Here is a 20,447-nt window from a genome sequence, read left to right as displayed (position 1 = left end):
ACAATTTCATGTCTGTTACTAATTTTAAAAATCTCACATTACTAATTGACACAATTCAAATTGCTTCACTCTTTTTTTTTAAAAATTGTATTTATTTATTTATTTATTTATTTATTTTATGGCTGTGTTGGGTCTTCGTTTCTGTGCGAGGGCTTTCTCTAGCTGCGGCACGTGGGGGCCGCTCTTCACCGTGGTGCGGGGGCCACTCTTCATCGCGGTGCGCAGGCCTCTCACTATCGTGGCCTCTCTTGTTGCGGAGCACAGGCTCCAGACGCGCAGGCTCAGTAATTGTGGCTCATGGGCCTAGTTGCTCCACGGCATGTGGGATCTTCCCAGACCAGGGCTCGAACCCGTGTCTCCTGCATTGGCAGGCAGATTCTCAACCACTGCGCCACCAGGGAAGCCCTGCTTCACTCTTTATATGTTCCTGTGTCTCTATATAATGGGTCCTCTTCACCTTCCCCAAGTCTAAGACTGGTTATATATAGAATGTTTTTATTATCCATTTCATATCCTTATCGTAGGTATTACTCATAAACAGTAGTAACTGCTTCTTGCAATTGATCAGTTTATTTGGTTAGTTTTATCTGACAAATAATTGATGCCACTTTATAAGACATGGCATCATTTTTTCTACCTCCCTGTTTTGGAAATTTTACAGTTGATTCCTTTATGGGGGTTTTTCTATTTCCCAGTGTCTCCATTAATGCTTTTCAGTGGCTCATCTGGAAAGACTATGTCAAGAAAGAGATAAATATTGGAGACCTGCCAAATTCAAAGATATTGAAGTTCTACAGATGCTCTTTTCATTTTCCTTCCTGTCAAATCAATGCCTTCTGCTTCTGATTCTGTCAAGATACTGAGTGACCTCAGGGAACACATTCATTTCATGTAATGTCAACACTGATCATGATCTGAAAAACATGAAGGTACATTTATATATTTTTCCTCTGAATTCTACCATCAATATCATGTAAAGAAATGGGAAGAAACAACATACAGGTTAGTACTTCATGCCAGGTGTAGATAGAATATACTTAGCAACCAAATTTTTGATGACCTCAATCATTATCTTTTCTCCAGTCTGTGTTTGCAAAATTTCACCATTTCTGATATGACCAATGTTTTGTCTTAACATACCTAAATGCTTGCCCTTGCTTTGCAAAACTAAAATCACCCTTGAAATAATGACTTGAGGATCTAACTCTGGAAAAGTATCTTGTACATTGTAGTTGATTTTCTATAACATTTCTGAGCTGAATTGAATTCTTTTTAAAGGATTTTTTTTTTAAATTATTATTTATTTATTTATTTATTTTGGCTGTGTTGGGTCTTCGCCTCTGTGCGTGGGCCTTCTCAAGCTGCGGCAAGTGGGGGCCACTCTTCATCGCGGTGCGCGGGCCTCTCACTGTCGCGGCCTCTCTTGTTGCGGAGCACAAGCTCCAGACGCGCAGGCTCAGTAGTTGTGGCTCACGGGCCTAGTTGCTCCGCAGCATGTGGGATCTTCCCAGACCAGGGCTCGAGCCCGTGTCCCCTGCATTGGCAGGCAGATTCTCAACCACTGCGCCACCAGGGAAGCCCTGAATTGAATTCTTGATGTCAGTTCTAGTTTATTGTGGCCTGTGCCCTTGTTTTCTCCCCTAGAATCTGATTCACAGTCATCTGTATTTTCTTGACCAATCTTATTTTGACCCATAAGGCCTCCATTGTTTAATAATCTTGTTTAAGGAGTGGACTTTACCTGAATGTTGATTATTGCTATGTCATCGGGTCTCCTGGGACCTCTCTAACATCACTTCTTCTTTTCTCTCCTCCATTGCAGCAACCCTGGGCTCCTCTAATTTCAGAGCAATTGAGGCAACACACCACTGGAAACCCATTGCCTAGGCTGCTCCTTCTGCCTGAAACAGTCTTTCCTAGATATCATGGCCAACTCTTGCTTCCTTTGTTTTCTAATAAATCATCTATTTTGTGAGGCTGGCCTGGCCAGTCTCTAATGCTACAGAATTATATTCTGTATAATGTTATACAGAATAACTTGAGAAGAATAGGAATTAAATACATTGTCTTAGTGCAGTCCAGTTGCTATACTAAAAATACCATACACTGGGTGGATTAACAATAGAAATTTATTTCTCACAGTACTGGAGGCTGGGAAGTCAAAAATCAAGCTGCCAGGTGAGAATCTAGGTTCTGGTTTGTAAATGGCCTCTCTTCTTACTGTGTTCTCACATGGCAGAAGGGGCAAGGGAGCTCTCTGGAGTCTCTTTTGTAAGGATACTAATCCCATTCATAAGGGCTCCATCCTCATGACCTAATCACCTGCCAAAAGCCGCACCTCCTAATACTATCACACTGGGGATTAGAATTTCAACACGTGGATTTTGGGATGACACATCCAGTCCGTAACACACATAGAGAAGAAGGTTAATCACATTCTAACTTTAAACATCTAACTTTTATGATTCTTTTTTTTTTTGTGAGCTTCATTAAAATAATAAATCATTATGTATCAGTCAGGATAGTATTGTTTGTAAAAGAAAATTTTAATTAACAAAAATGAAAAAACAGGTATTATACCATGCAAATGAACATTCCAGAGGTACTCCTAGCTTGAAGTAAGCCTTAATCCAGGGCTTAAAAGTTGTGAACTGTACCTAGTTTCTTCTTTCTTTGCTTTTGACTTGGCTTCCTCTGTGCTGGCTCCCTGCTCAAGCAGCCTCCCTTGTGGCCCCAACCAAACCCAGGACAATACACTCCTTCATTCATAGCAGGAAAGAGAAAGCTGTCTCCTTCAGTAGCTCAAGAAAGCCCCAGAATTGAGTTTTATTGATCCTGATTGGCCTGCGATGGCTGGAAAATTTAGAGTACTGATTGGAAAGGGAGGGAAAGGGAGAAGGGAAGACAAAGAGTTTACCCTGCACTTCTTTTTTCCCTTGGGATGATATAGTTATTGAAAAACATGAACTTATATTCATTTCTTTATATTATCATCTTACTCTCCTATAAGCTACACTGGAGCACATTCATTCATCACAAGCTGTGCATTTTTTAATTTTTTTGCTGATTTTGGCTGATAAGGGCTGGTTGATAACACAGCCGCATGGACTCATTTATTTTCAGGCTAATGAGTTTGGAGTCTAGTTTCAATATGTTCCTAAAGCAAGAAATGGCATGCCCCATCATTATCTTCAGTACTTACATAAGTCTGAGTAAACCTTTCATACTATGCCATAATATTGTGTGCTTTTCAGCAACTATACTGTTTTTAGTTACTACAAATAAATGTACACTAATTTTTTGAAAAAAAAATAGTGCTCCAAATGTGTGTCGTCTCTGAGCAAGAATGGCAAGTAATGTTTCAAATTTCCACTTCCTTTAGTAATTTTTATATTTTGGTAGAGCAAGAACAGAATCCATAATTATTTACAATATATGATTTTAAACATATCTCATGAATGTTACCAGCTTGATGCTTAAACTTACCTCTTCATTTATTAATAGAAATAGTCAGAGATATTCATTAAATCCAATTTATAGTAATGGTCATCTGTATAATTTTTGCTTTCAAACAAAAACGTTTGAGTCAATTACACTTATATAAGGTATAAAAAGAATACAAATTAATCCTGGTCTATTGATTTGAGGATACTAATCAGTTTTTTGATTGAAATTATCAGTCAAAATTCAGTCAGTCATGTTAATCCAGTGTTTTGTGCTGTTCTTATATCATTATTAGTTTTGTTGGTTGGTAGCATCTGCACACTAAGGATGATAAGTAACAGTTTGGAGGAGAATGAATCACGTATCAGAATCTAATTGACACAGACTGGTTGAATTTTCTGCTTTTCACAAGTAACTTAGGTTTGAGTGAATGTGCTTTCTCTATTTTTTTAACTTATAATTATTAGAGTGACAAAGACAAGCGTTGTGTTAACATATATTACCTAGAAAAACATAAATATTACTTTTCCATTTCTCTTTCCCTTTCTAACTTTTTTTCTTTAAAATTCTCCATGAAGTCCAAATGTCTTCATCTTGCCTACCAGATGTTTCAATATTTCATATTCAATTCCTCCACAATCCTGAAATTTTCATTCTTCTCCTTATCACTATTTTTCTTTTGGTGACACCTTTCCAGCCATGCTTCTGAAACTGTGAGCTGAGTTTGGCTGGATGAACTTAACTAGTAAAATTGTTAAAAAGCCATTTTTCATATCTCATGAGAAAATGACACAAAGAATAAATATATTTACTTTATGTGTGTTTAAAAATAATTTACTGGTAGTCTCCTGAATTATGAAATTAAAACTTGCAAGATACCCAAGTATGACAAAATCTCTCACTCACTGTCCTTTGATTAAATTCAGCAAATAGTTATATGCAAATTCTTATATGCAAATAGTTAGATTCCCCACACTTCTTGCGAAGGACTCTTTGGTATTAATAAATATTCTTTATGTTTTAGATTGGTCCTGATAGGCAATCACTAATCTTCATTTTATCTTTTATAAAGTATGTATGACAAAGAGTTGTGATAGTCACACACACCTGCTCTCCCCCGTCCTCATCATCACTATAGAAAAGTTAAGAACAAGTGAGGTAGGCAGACCCTGGGGTCTTTCACTCAAACCAAATACCTCTGAGACAACAATATTGCCATATTGCCAGAGAAGTGAAAATTGATTTAAGTTTGGTATTGCTGACAATGCCTCAAATTATCTGTTTTTAACACAACTAGTTATTGATCAATTGTCTTTAATATGTAGGTATTTAGGAATAATAAAGAGCTAAATTTGAAACCTATTGACAAAACAATTGTGGGAATATATTTGCATCAGATAAATCATAATAGGGTTTATTTATATAAGCTATTTAAAAAATATCCCTTGCTGTTATTAAATCAACACATTGCACCCTTATTCTCTTCTCAAATCCATGTCTCATTTATCTTTTGAGCTGCGTGTTATTTTTAGTGTATAGGTGGGTATGTGGACTGGAGTCAGGAGCCAGGAATTCTAGATATAATTCTGGTTCTGAAGCTTTCTTGCTGGTGACTCTGGGCACATTATTTAACTGTTCTGAGATTCAGATCTTTCATTTTTTAAAATGAAGATTCTAATTATACTTGTCTTATTATTTTTTGTAAATAATAGTTAAGGTCACCAAATATTTGTTGTTCTTATCAGAATTTTTTATAGAATCTCTTTACTTTTGGTGGGGGGTCTAGCTTTAATCTTAAAAGTGTTTAAAATGTTAAAATATTTAGAGTTGTTATGAGATATTAGGATGAGAACCAAGGCTGCTTGCAGTTGTATAACTTAGCTCTCAGACTAAGAAATAAGACCATGCTATGGGCTGAATATCTGTGTCTCCCAAAATTTCATATGTTGAAACCCTAATCCTCAATGTCATGGTGTTTGAAGGTAGGCCTTTGGGAGGTCAGGTGTTGGAGCCCTCAGGAGTGGGATTAATGCCCTTATAAGAAGAGACAGGAAAGAGATGATCTCTCTCTGCGCCACATGAGGATAAAGAAAGAAGGTTTCTGTCTACAAACCAGGAGGAGGGCTCTCACCAGGAACCAAACTGGCTAGCATCTTGATCTTGGACTTAGCCTCCAGAACCATAAGAAAGGAATTTCTGTTTAAGTCACCCAGTCTATGGTATTTTTGTTACAGCAATCAGAATTGACTGAGACAGGGCATTTATGACACATGACTTTACCATATGTTCCTGAAGTTTTACCCAAAAAGATGACAAAATACTTCTCAAAACAATAATTTCATTGGTTGCTTTAAGAACTTCCTGAAAATAATTGTATCTGAATGATACTTTACTCAACTAGCCTCCTTTTCAGGACAACCTTTTGTTCATTCAGGTAAACAATCCTCTTCTAAAGAAAAAAGATGATGTTCAATGAGGCAAATGATTATTCATGATTCACTCTTCAACCTTAACTTTGGTGTATCCATCAGGTCTATACTTTTATCAAGAATACTGGTCAATCCCAGAGAGATTTCTTAATTGAAAACCCTGCCTTAAACTACTAGAGCACAGACCCTAGAAACCTATAAATATTTTCCCTGACTTCCTCTCTCCTGAGATGCTACTAAGCCTCCCTTAAGTATCTTTCCCTTACTTTAGGTAAACTTTACTTTTGTGCTTTCTCTTACTTTAGTAAGTAATAAATTCAGCTCTGCTTGATTCAGATCTGCTTGATCAATAGGTTATTCTGGTGACCTTAACAAAGAGTCAACAATGGACATCGGTCAGTCAGTTGTGACTTTGGTATACAGGTGTGACTTTTGGTTACTTGGATTCCATCTCTGAAGTAGATTTGCCTTTATTTGTTCTTTTTGGACTAACTTCTAAAGGGTGCTATTGTTCTGTATATTGAGTTGATGGATGGAGATAATTTCACTTTTTATAGCCACTAAGTGCTTATAATATCAGATGCTTTTTAATGGATCTTGAAGTTTTCACAAAAAGGAATAGAAAAGTTCAAAGCAGAGATGAAACTTCTAAAGAGAAAAAAACTAAGAACATTTCTTGGGTATTCTATTCTATTTAAGAGAGGAATGTGGAAATTCCTTACCCCCCAGAAAAATTGTGTGATTCAGAAATTATTCTTTTGAACTTTTATGCTTCTAAGCAATGTAATGTTGGTTTCATATAAATGGTTCCTTTGAAGATCACTTTTTAAAAATAGATTCTTCTCCTTGCTATCTTGAAACTTTTTTATATTTTCATATAGGGGAGGAGATAGTTTCCCACTGTATGTTTCACCATGCATTTGGCAGAAAACAATGAGATAATTGTAAGCCTTACATATTTGTGTCAGATATTATTAAAATAATTTGAAATATTTTGGGTACTGATATTGTCTTATCATATAAAGTAAAAGTCTTATATCTTTTTTAATATGGACTAGAGTCAGTGATTCTCTGTGGAATTCAATAAAACATTCCCAAGTTAAAGTCCACTTATTATTTTCCTTCAACCACTACTTTTGGCCTTTTAAATGGGTTCAGCGTCAGTAAGGGCAATATTTATCAAAATTAGTGTTCTTTTCCTTTCTTTTATCTTTTCTTTTTCTTTTAGGTTGACTAATATGAATGCACATAATCTTAGATATTGCAAAGCAAGTACATTTACAATTCAATCGTTGGAAGGGAATATGATGTAATATTTAAGGTCAAAGCTTCTGACCAAACCAATTTACATTTGAATTCTAATTCTACTTTTCTTTTGCTGGAAAACTATGGGGTAATTCCCTAAACTCTCTAAATCTAAGTTTTCCTCTCTAGAAAATGAGAGGGCTGACATCTAATTCAGAGGTTTGTTGGGTGGATTCAAATTAAAGATAGATTGCTCTACCACACAGTACAGTGGCTGGCACAGGGCAAGTGATCAATAAATGTCAGCTATTATTATCATCTCCTCTCTAAACCTATAAAACCTTTTCTCCATGTATACATACCATTGGCTTTTTTTAAGAAAAATATTAAACCACAGATAAGGATAAACTATTAGTCTTTTTCATATTCCTAGATAAGACAGATAAATGTAGAGAGCCAGAATTGAGATATATGTCTCTGTTGACGATCCTAACACATATGAGAAAATTTGGTCAAGATAGCAAAGCATTCCTGGGAAGAGTATGACTGGGGTCACATTTTTATAGTGAGGGGAGTGGAGTCCCAGGCCTTGGAGTAGAGCCTTCACTCATGAGCAGAGATAATGTTTATTCACCTAAAATGAGGAAGCCTGATCTCAGCTGAAGGAAAAATGTCAAATGTAGGAGTTGGCCTAAATATTTTCCCAAGTGGTTTATAGTTGCAAAGCCCCTAATTAGAAACTCTTCTTCTCTAGAGAAGAAAAATCTGATATGCTGCTACTTTGTCTTCAATGAGAGATATAAATCTAAAAGTTTTTGGAATTTCACCAGGCTGAAAGGAAGGAGAGCCAAACCTTAGTGAAGTCTGAGTTTTCAGGAAATCGGGTAAGAAATGTCTGGCTTTGCTGCTTAAAGTATTCTTTTAGGCTCAGACAATGTCCAGCACTAGGCGATTTATAACAGAAGTGAGGAGGTCCTGCAGGTTGAAACACCTTTTATAAAGGTTTAGTGAAAGTGGAAAGTTTTTAGGATGCTCCTTTAAAGAAAGTTTGTGAGATTAAATGATGACCCTTGTTTTTGTGTTGTTATGCTGTGAGAATAAAATTCAAGCTATGTTCTTTTATGGAGCTGATGAAATTTCATTTACTTCCTCAGACTTTTAATCATCTTCCAGAAAGACTAGAAGATAAGTGGGTACTTTGGAATTTCCTTGAGAGGTTTTTAAAATGAGAGTTAATTTGGAAAAAAGAAATCTCCAACTATAGCTCAGGAGAGATTATATGAGTTTTTGGCCCTTTGAAAAATGTTTAATCCCTTTACATATAATACATTCTAATCCCACCCCAGTACCTGCTGGTCTATTCTTTTGTAAATGTAGTATGAAGGGTCAACACTTGAACTCAAGAAATTTGGTAATAATACAGATAGAAAAAGGTTTTAAGTAGTATATAGTGCACAACAAAAAGATTCAGGAATGGGCATCAGTTCATTACTTTATGCTTAATCTATTTTAACTTAGTGAACCTAGAGAATCTATGTTTATGTTGCCGTGATCAAAATGCAGGCATGTTCATGCACACACAACACACACCCTCACAAGAAACAAAGAAGAAAAAGTAATAAAATTACTAAAAGAAGAGAGAGAAAGAAAGAAGAGAGAGATAGAGAAGAGAAAAAGAAAGATAGGAAGAATAAGAAGTAGAATAATAAAGAGAGGAAAAAAGGAAGGAAAGAAGGAATAAGAAAAAACAGGATTTGGACTACAATTATTCAATACCAAATATTCTGATGAAAATGGAAATAAAGTACATAAATATGATCTGTTGACATTTTAGAGACAAAAAATGATGCAAATATCTATGACCGTTATCACTTCTCAGTCACGTGTTACGGAAAATCTCAATTATCATTTTGCTTTATTACCTGGAGGAAAAAAGTGGTCAATTCACTTCAGGGAAATAGATAATACTAAATATTTGTACTTAACTATTTGGGAGGCTGGAGGGCTAGTTATAGAGGTGGGTATATGGAGGAAAGGTCAATGACTGAAGAAGCATGGGAACAGGGAAAGCAAAGGACAAAACATTTCTTAGTGTGTTAGTGTGCAGTAAAGGTACTGATGAAGAAAGCAACTTGGTCGGCTTTAACGCTTAATGTTCCTCTAGAAAGAGATGAGAATGTCAACCTATTATTCTGTGAACATTGCACATAATAATGAACTAGATTAGAAGATTCTCTTTGAAATCATATAGCAGAGTTCTCACTTTAAGTGCAAAAGAAAAATCACAGAATGGTGTTGAATTCTGTACTGAATTATTTACCAGTAGTAAACCACCTACTGATCAAATTGTTTGCCAAGTGTTTTGTTACAAAATTAGAAATAAATGGAAAGAGAATGAAGCCGATATTTACAGACACATAAGATATGCGTAGTGAGATTCTTCCAAATTAAAAAGAAAATTTATATACTGTTTCTATGGATACGGAATCTTGAAAAACAATCTTTCTGAAGGATTTGCAAACAAGAACAATAACCACCAAGAAACCTAAGGGAAGATAGCATAGAGACACTTAGATGAGTGTTAATTCATGTGGATTAATGACCTAGAAAGAGGACTAACATATGCAAAATACTAAATAGCTAAAAAATAAGAAATCTTTACATGTATCAAAGTTAGTTGAAAAATAGCTAAGTCATGGGAAAGTTAAGGAGCAACCATATAAATGATTATAGCCATGAGAAGAATCGGAAGGAAACTAACATGCTTGGATACAGAAGGACAAAGTCTTAAATTTCTTCACTGATCTTACCATTTAAAAGAACTAAGAAGTAAGCAAATTTTAAGGTTTGGGGTAGTTGTTTTTAAGTTACCTATTTCATTTAATTCCTAAACTACAAACAAAAGATGTTGCTATTCCCACTTTACCTAGGTGGAAATGGAAGCAATGGTCAACTGACTTTTCCATGGTCAGGCACTCACACAGCACCCTGAATTTCATGAACATGGTCATGGGGATTATGCTAACATATGATGAACATTCTGGAAAGCATTGGATTTTTTTCCCCTTCTGTTTATAAAAAGAATCAAATGGGAGATTATCAAGTGGGAAAGAATCAAATGGGCTGATAATGCTAATACTGGGAATGAAGATGAGACATATAATAGAATTTCCATTCCACTGACAAGAAAACTGAGGCCTTAAAAATGTATATGACACTTCCAACACCACACTAGATTTTAGCAGAACAGCCATGATAAGAAATTATTTTTCCTAAAGTTATTCCTTTTCAAACAGTAATAAAAATTATATAAAATTATCATAAATACCTATATTGCATGTTAAATAAATAATATTTATTACTTTTATTGTATGCATATTATATAGACTTTGTGGGAGCTGGGGTGGAGTGGGGTATGTAAAGGACATTTAGTAAAGGCCTCCAGATTTTAAAGACAATCACTCCTTAAATGAAACAACAAAATACTACAACACAATCTTTGGTATACAATGCATGTCTAGATTGTTTATCACAGGCTATAGGAGCTCTTGGAGATCAGAAAATTTAAAGATTAAAGTGATCTGGATTCTGAACTTGAATTAAAATTCAAAGAGGTGGCTGGACAGAGGAATAGGAAATGATATATTTATGTTTAGCTATGTGACCTCGAGAATCTCATTCCTGTGTCAGTAGACACTTCTTCAGATAATCTTTTCTAAAGCAGAAGGAATCTTATTTTGAGTCTTGCATTGGCCTGATACTCTATTATCATAAGGGATACTGGCTGTCTTGGGAAAGGCATAGGCCCCAGGGTCAGGTAAGCTGAGTTAACCCATTCTCTTCTCATGAGCTCTGGGGGCAGCCAGGTAAGTTATTCTCACTATTTTCCCATTTGTAAAATTATAAAATCACCTTGCTAGTAATATGCATGATCATAATACATGCTACATAGTAAGTGCTCAAAAATCATCACTGTTATTCCCATATGGGCAACAGAATTCCAACATGGGACATACTCAGAAATTTAGGAATGACACTTAGAAAATCTAAGACCTTGATTTTGTGGTACACATAAAATTAAATCTTCAGTCTAGGACTTCGTTCCACTTTCTAATTTTACTGACTTTCTCACACCTGAAAACTCATTTTGACAAGTGAATCATATCATATTGTCTGTTCAGAGAAGACGCTTAGAAATCTGTAATAAAATTCATGAAATTTGACTGTGGATGGACTTCTACGGGATGTTTTAAACAACTTGGATTTTCTCTGGAACAAATTATTCAACTGGGGACTATGTTAGAATTTATCAGCTGTCTTCACATGGTTGAAACACATATGAAAGACCACAGAGGACAATGGTTGGGATGTGAGCATGTAAAGAAATGGCCTTGAGCCTTCTCATCTTGTCCTGCCCTTTTCCTCTCTGACATGGCTTGTTGATTATTCCTGCCCAAGCTTGTTCAGTTCTAAAGGTCCAAGAGCTCAGGGAAACTGAAGTTCATAAGTGTAAACATAAGATTTTGCAGGAAACACAACAAAAGGATGCTAACACTTCAGAAATTTAGAGATCTATGAGTTTGGCCCTTTCTAGACATTTTTATTTTGTTGAGGGAAGGGATGATGGGCAGAATTTTAGTTTACACCAAAGAGACCTAAGAAGCCAACCAAATGACATTTTATATATTAAGAGACTCTCCACACTTGACTCTTCTTATAGTCCAATTGCTATGACAGGGACCAAGGAAGCAGCAGGAAGTTCCCTGACCGTAACTGTGTTATGATTCTGTCTGAGTATAGAACTGTTTAACCCCAATATCAAAACTGAAACAAGTAAAATAAACTTAAAAAAATTTTTTTTAAACTGTATCTAGTTACTAATTTGTCCAAATTTTCAAAAGGTTGTTGTTTTTTGTTTTCTCCCTACATAGATGTAATCTATAGGTCATAGTATTCGGAAATACATGTGTATCCTTGAAATATATGCTGATGTATCATATACCTATAAATAATGTATCTGTACTCATGTGCGCACACACACACGCACACACTCTAATGGCTTCAACAAGTTATCATTATCATGCCATTTAGACCAATTTCTGGAATGGAAATAATAATATCACATTATTTCCTTAATCTGAATTTCTTTCGAGGTTACTATTAGACCTGCCAGTAAATGTGTATGCCAGACCAAAATAGAGACATGCAAAGCCAGTTCATGACTTATTTCCAGGAAGCAGAAATCTTACCTTTTAATTTCTCTGAATCACCGAGGGCAATGCTCAGTGATACTGGACTAAAGATTTAGAGCAGTTTTCCAACAAGCAGCTACCCACACATGTTTTAAATTTCACAGATAAATAATTCAAAGTTTATCAGCACACTTTCAAAGTTAACTTACAACCTCTGCCATATTCATGTTTTTGTAACATTGCAGGAGTTTCCCAAGGAAGGGCATATTTCTCTTCCTGTCCTAATGTGAGGCTAGTAAAAGTCAAATGGTCAACAAAAATTCAGAAGTTGAGTAAGTTGAAAAATTTTTGTCATTATTAGAGATATACAGTATGACTATGTGGATTTAATATTATACAGAAAAAGCATAAATATTAAAATAATATTTAAGATTTTTCTCTATGACAGACTTCGTCTTCCTAAAATATCAGATGTATGTTATTGTCCCCATCTTATGGATGAGGAAACTGAGTCACAAATTGTTTAAGTCACAAATCGTTTGAATAAGAATTCAAACCTAGCTGTTTTTAGTGTCAAAAACAGTTTGGCATACATTTGGTTATGCCCTGCCATATCACCAAGTAGAGAAAGATACTTCACAAGTCACATTGTAGAAAGCTAACAATTATTTAAATATTATTTTTGATGATACCCAAAAACAAAAACAAAAACCAAAAATAAGCCAAGTTTTTAAACTAAAAACTTGAGAGTTAAAAATTGAGATTTCAATACCACTGTACTAATGGCTTACTCACTGAATCTGGCCAAGTTAAACAATGTATTTATTTTTTCCATGTGTTCCTTTTCAAAAAACAAAATGCTTAAACCATGGAAAACTCATCTACTATTTCTGTCATTAATGTTTGCTTTAGGCTACATGTACATGACACCCAAATAGTTACGTTTGGTCAACCTATTCCAACCTAACGCAGAGCTTAGCTTCAGAGAGAACATTCTAGCCAGATTATTAGTGTAAGTATTCACTTTTCACTACTATTTATGCTCCCTGGAAGACTGTAACGTGTCAGAAAGATACTGTTTTTGGAACTAGGAAGAGCTAGGTTTGAACTCTTATACTATTTGGGAATGACTTAACAATTTGTGACTCAGTTTCCACATCTGTAAGATGGGGGCAATAACATACATCTCCTTGTTGAGAAAGTTAGTTCTTGCTGAGAATATTAAATGTGATAAAATACATGTAGAGAACCTCTGGGCAACAGAGTGCCCAGAGGCTTAATAATTGGTACCTGTCATTTCTACACATTTTCTCACTATCTGAAAAATATATGTGTTAACAAAATACAAATTTAAGCATTTTCCTTTCAGCATTGCAATCTTTTAACCTGCTGAGTACTAAGTACCAATTCTACCTTTCACTTAAGAAAACTGAAGCTTGTCTGAGCAAATAGAGTAAAATACTCAATCTCCTTATGTCTCAAGGACCCATCTCACCTGCTTTGTAGTTCTTCATTTTCATTCTTCTACAAATAGGGCACAAATTGATATTCTGTTGAAAACCCCATAGATGTGCTGTTTCCTCAGGTATGATAACCTATGACCAGAGAAATTATACCACCCAGAAAACATATTTTTATTTAATTGGCAGGTGGAGAATAAAAGTAATCTGCCACCAACCTTTTTAGAATTTGATAGATATTTGGGGTACTGAGGTTAGCTAACAAGAGAAAGAAACATCTTTTGACCTTTAAAAAATTAATAATCGTCACTGAAAGCTTTGTTTAACAATTACTCTTTTAATACTGTTGACATTTTTATTATCAACAGCAAAACATATTCTGAAGTAAAATTGCTCTCATGGGCTATGGGCTCTAATGGATAGTGCCTAATTGTTTTAATAAAGTATGAGTTTAAACCCTATTCCTTTTTTGCTATATATTTTTGCAAAGGAAAAATAATTTGGAAGTTCTGTGTAGATATGATTTCTACCATTATGCTATAAACCTACTTGTTTATAATGTTTTCTCTGCAAAAGTACCAAAGGTTTTATTTATATTTCTCTAGTCCTTCTTCTCCTTTAAAAAATGCTCTGAACTTAATTACTCTCACTGCAATGTGCACACAACCTTGGGGGTTTGCTGCCCAAAGGGGACCATGAACACTTTGACTTTCCCAGACATCAATGCCATTTCATCTCTTCTCAACGTGCTAGATAGTGATCTAGAGAACAAATCCACAATATTCAAGCCAGTCCTGGGGATTTAAATCCATGAATCTCAATGAAGAAAGCAAAAACCATTCTGAATACCCAGGCATCTGTGCCAGTTCAGCAGCTCATAAGGAAATCCAGAAATATCTGTACAGAGCATGGAGCAGAAAGGACATGTGGAATTTGTTTTGCCGTTGCAAACAAGCCAAGCCCACAGAATAGTGCTAGCATAGTCATATTTCTTGGTCTGGAAGATAAAGTATTATGATAACTTTTCCCCTCATATTTAGATTTATGAGATTTTAACATTTTGTTTCTTTAATAACTAAACAGAGGAATTGCACATTAATTTAGAAAGAAAGAAAGAAAGAAAGAAAGAAAGAAAGAAAGAAAGAAAAAGAAAGAAAGAAAGAAAAATATTAATTCAAATTCAGATCAGTTTAGAGTTTCATAGGTGACCCATTTTGATAAATTGTTAATATCCTTGATTTTTACTTGTCTCTTTTTAAACACATTCATATACATATTATACAAACATACACAAATAAGTTATAGATACACATATATCTCTATATATACATATATATTTAACACATATATTTGTACATGTGTATAGGTATTCTGTGTTTACATGAGTATGTATAAAACAGAAAGACAAGTAAAAGCAAGGATATATACACATATGACTGTGTATACACATATACCTATATATAGTAGTTGGTCAATGTACCCCTGTATGAAATTGGCAGAGTAAAGTTGAAAATAATGTATTACTGATTAAGTTCCTCAGTGTGTGGAATCTTCTAATCTCTATTTGACATGAAGTTGCTAATAGTTGGAAGCCAGATTTCCTTTCTCTACCATGGACTTTCAAAAATAGTAATTCTACTGCATGTATTATTAAATATTAACTTATTAGAAATCCAAACTTTAAATTACTTGGTTTTAACTACATAACTTAACATGTTTTTTCTAGTTACAGAATTCTATGGTTATTTTTGGAAATGATGCTTTTGGAGATCTAGAGTTATCTCTGTATCTAACTTTATCTCTGTATCTAACTTTATATATCTATGTCTCCATATCTATATAAATTTTCATACAAAAGAATAGAGAAAAGTGTCTTATAAAATTATTCTTGATTCTATCATTATGTTTTCAAAAATTCTAACCCAGCAGAATAAAGAGTAAAGCCAATCTGTCTTTCATCCTTCTTGATAGAGTTGGGATAAGTTAAATTTTAAGTAGAATGATAGACAATGATTTCCTTGTGAAAATGGAAGACCCTGAGTTTCAAGGGCACCTCTAATAGGTGCACATTGAGAACCTCCTTGAGAACCTGGCCTTTGCAGGCTTCCAGGGCCCACTTAGGATGAATTTTAACCACACCTCCCACCATTCCACTACACAAACGATGCACTTCAGGGCACCTGATAAGGCATTGTTGACTCAAGTCAAATTATGCACTCTAACCTCTGCAGTTTCATTCCTTACTGTTATAGACTTCTAATCTTTACACTATTTAAATTCCTTCTTCCTTCAGTGGTGGGAGGGGAAGAAGTCTCACTCAATTCTTGGTAAACATTCCTTGATTAATCTAGCCCGCTGTCATCCTTTTATTTTCTGAATTTCAATAGTGTTTACTGTCCAAGTCATCCTCGTAGTTTTTATGAGAGTCTTCTCATGTTGTTTGATATGTAAAACACCTTAATATGTTGAGTAACTCCTTCATCCTAATGCAGCATTTAGTACATAGTAGACCTCTAATATACCTTCGATGAAGAAATGAACCCTTCATGGTCAAGCTCAAATAGGCAATCTCTCCTGATTCCCCCAGGCAATCAGTTGCTCACATCTGTCTTTATACAAAACGATGTAAATAAGTCATTCAACACATTTTTTTCTGAACAGCTTCCTTGTGCCAGACATAGTTGAAATACTAGGAATAGAGAAGTAAACATGATAGACCTGCCTTTGCAGAACTTAAATTATTTCCAGGAGGGAAACACGGATAATAAAATATCAAGCTCAAAGAGTAAGCCAACTAATTTTAGACTGTGATGATGTTATGGAAACAATAAAATAGGTTATGGGGTAGAGCTCTACTGCAATGGACGATGGATTACTTTAGTTGGGTTTCTATGAAGTCCTTTTTAATGAGCTCCTTCTTGAGTGGATTCAGGAATGATGAGTAAAAACACAGCCACGTGTAAACATATGAAAAGCTAGATGCAGGGAAAGCAAAGAATAAGTGGACTTTCCCTGAGTTTATAAAATGCTTGACACATTTGATGCACAGACAGAGGGCAACCCTTGTATGAGGAGGGAGATGAAGTTAGAGACATAGTGATAGACTTTTGTGGAAACTTTGGTCCAAGGTAAGGATCTGGAATCTTATACTGATTACAGTGGAAAGTCAGTGAAGTGTGTTAAGCAATCTTTTATTTTTTGACATACGACTGTATGTTTTTGTAGAATGAGCTGTAGTGGAAGTAAGATTAATCAAACGAGATCAGTTTGTTGGCTGTTGCATTAATCCTGGCATAACAATAATGATGATATGGAATGAGGTGGTCACAAGGGGAAGTTTGAGAAATGGTCATATTTACAATATACTTTAGAAGTAAAATCAACAGTCTTTACCTGGGGTTGTAATTAGAGGTAGAGGGAAGAGAAGAATCTTAGACTCTTTTCATATCTAGTTTCTAATGGTGACATTAATTAAGGCAAAAAAAATTGATAATTAGCATGTTTAGGAGGGAAAATGAAGGAACTTTTCACAAGACTTTGGAGTCACATTAGTTTGGAGACATCCCACACAATAAAATGAGCTTCTTATGGGCAAGAATCATGCCTAATTCTACCTTGATAAGGAAGGTATGTGTTTCCAAATCTAAGCTCTGAATTGCCTTTAAGTTCTGATTCACGTACCACGTAGTTTATGAAGAAATATGGATAATGTTAGCTACTGGATACAATTGGCCTTAGGAATTTAAAGAGCAAATGTTTAAGAACCTCCAAGATCAGTGTCTGTCATGTAGTAGGGATTTAAAATTAACATGGATCTTCTTCTCTTTGTATTTTAACAACTAGCATAATATGTTTCACGTAACAGAAGCCTTTCCTTGACATAATCACAGACATATAGACATTGACACATGTATTAAAGTATAGGTAAAGTACAATATGATTGAATTATTTTTTCTCCTTGTAAGTTTAACATTTATCACCTTTATATGCACATGTTGTGCCAGTCCCTGGAAAGGCACCACAGTGTGTTGGATTAGAAAGATTATTTGCCTAGAATAACACATATATGGTTCATGAGCCTTAAAAATCTATTTTCCCAGCCTCACAAATCTCTATATGCCTTAAACCTATGGATCTCCTTTCATTACCCTCACACCAATAAGACTCAGAAATAGGAGCAACAAAAGGAGAATGGCATGAAAATTACCCAGATTATCTCCCTGTGTGTCACATGTTTGCAGAGACCATGAAAAGAAGTAGGAAGATAAGATCCCTTCCTCAGTACAGGAAGGACATATTAATCTCACTGTCAGGTTAGCTTCCCATACTGTTATACATGCTGTGTATGAATAGAGCAAACATTGGTTAAACCTGAATTAAAAGTAATTGGTATTAATTGGGGGTACTTTGGGATCAACAGAGAGAGAGAGAGTTATCATGTTAGCAACATGATAACAGAGATTTCTTGAGGTATCTGGATCAACTTCAGCAATTGGGGAAACACCAGCAGCAGCAGTGAAACCAAGTCACACAGGTGGATAGAATTGTGTCCCCCAGAAAATATGTTCAAGTCCTAATTGGTGGTACCTGTGAATGTGACCCTATTTGTAAATAAGATCTTAAGTAATCAAGTTAAGATGAGGTCACTGGATTACAGTAGGTCCTAATCCAATAACCATAGACCTTATAAAAAGAGGGAAATGTAGAAATAGAGTTAGGAGACACACGAGAGAGAAGCCCATGTGAAGACAGAGGCAGAGATTAGAATGATGCATCTTCAAGCCAAGAAACACCAATGGTTGATGGAAACCAACAAAACTAGAAAGAGGAAAGAAAGGATTCTTCTTTAAATTTTCAGAGAGGCTATGGCCCTACTGACACCTGAATTTCAGACATCTAGAATCCAGAACTGTGAGAGAGTATACTTCTGTTGTTTTAAGCCATCCAGTTTGTGGTACCTTGTTACAGCAGCCCTAGGAAACTAACACACATAGCAGTGAAGAATTGCTACACATGATAAGCCAGGCCTTGTCAAGATATTTACAATCACATCATGGATACATTCAAACAACTAAATAGATGGATAGATAGATACATGATTGATAGATAAATTGAGATATAAAACATAAAATATGCTATAAGTCATTATAGCATCCATCTATATTTTATTATTTTGTTACTCAGGTCTTTGCCAGATAGGGTTAAATGTACAAGAATGTTATTATGAGAAATGCCTGTGAAAGAAAATGGAGAGAGATCCAGAAATGCTGGGAGAGCCAGCAGATCATGATGCAGGTCTGACCCTGAATGAAAGAGTGAGAGAGAAGGAAAGAAGGTGAATTGAACATCCTTAAGCTGTTGTACAGTTTAAGGAAAGTCCAAAAATATCACTGGGAAGTCATCAAGCCAAAGTTCCCTGGAAGAACTTCTCATCTTCCAGAAATGTTTCTACCTCTACCATTTTCAGTCACTGGCTGCGAGTAGTCCTTGAGAAGTATTGTCTTGGTGCACACAGAGTGATACATTTCAAACCATTGCCATGGGGGACTGTCAATTACTTGACTGAAGTTGAGATCAGAGAGTTTTATTCTCATAGTCCCCTTAGGTAGTATAACTATGGGGATGGGGATTGGGGGGTCTCTTATTATTAGCTTTGCATTTCCAGCAGCTATTCTGTGCCCATCATTTTTATGAATTGATTTTTCAAATTTCTTTATCGTCTTTAATTTGTCCAGATGGAAGTGGTAAGGATGGTGAAAGGTGGTGAGGGAGAAAGTGGAAGGTCTTGGGTATTAGCTGGAGTCTATTTATGAGTGAAACCTCTTTTTTATGTAATATAGAACTATTCCACATGGAGAAAGGCAATATTCCATTGTTGGAAGAGAAGAGAGATCACTCTATTTCTTTTTCAGTGTTGCAGGCACAATTCCAACACTCTCTCTGTGGTCCTGTCTACTGAAGGGAACTCCAATCTGAGTGCTAAGAATGTATTTCTCCAAAGACGATATACAGATGGCCAACAAACACATGAAAAGGTGCTCAACATCACTACTTATTAGAGAAATGCAAATCAAATCTACAATGAGGTATCACCTCACACCAGTCAGAATTGCCATCATCAAAAAATCTACAAACAATAAATGCTGGAGAGGGTGTGGAGAAAAGGGAACCTTCTTACACTGTTGGTGGGAATGTAAGTTGATACAGTCACTATGGAGAACAGTATGGAGGTTTCTTAAAAAAATAAAAATAGAGCTACCATATGACCTAGCAATCCCACTCCTGGGCATATACCCAGATAAAACCATAATTCCAAAAGATACACACACCCCAGTGTACATTGCAGTACTATTTACAATAGCCAGGACATGGAAGCAACCTAAATGTCCATCAACAGAGGAATACATAAAGAAAACGTGGTACATATATACCATGGAATATTACTCAGCCATAAAAAGGAACAAAGTTGTGCCATTTGCAGGGACGTGGACGGACCTAGATACTGTCATACAGAGTGAAGTAAATCAGAAAGAGAAAAACAAATATTGTATGATATCGCTTATATGTGGAATCTAGAAAAATGATACAGATGAACTTATTTGCAAAGCAGAAATAGAGACACAGACATAGAGAACAAACGTATGGATACCAAGGGGGGAAGAGGGGGGTGGGATGAA

The sequence above is a fragment of the Balaenoptera acutorostrata genome, chromosome 3, assembly GCF_949987535.1.
Source record: "Balaenoptera acutorostrata chromosome 3, mBalAcu1.1, whole genome shotgun sequence".
In the NCBI taxonomy this organism is placed as follows: Eukaryota; Metazoa; Chordata; class Mammalia; order Artiodactyla; family Balaenopteridae; genus Balaenoptera; species Balaenoptera acutorostrata.
This window is presented reverse-complemented; position numbering follows the sequence as displayed.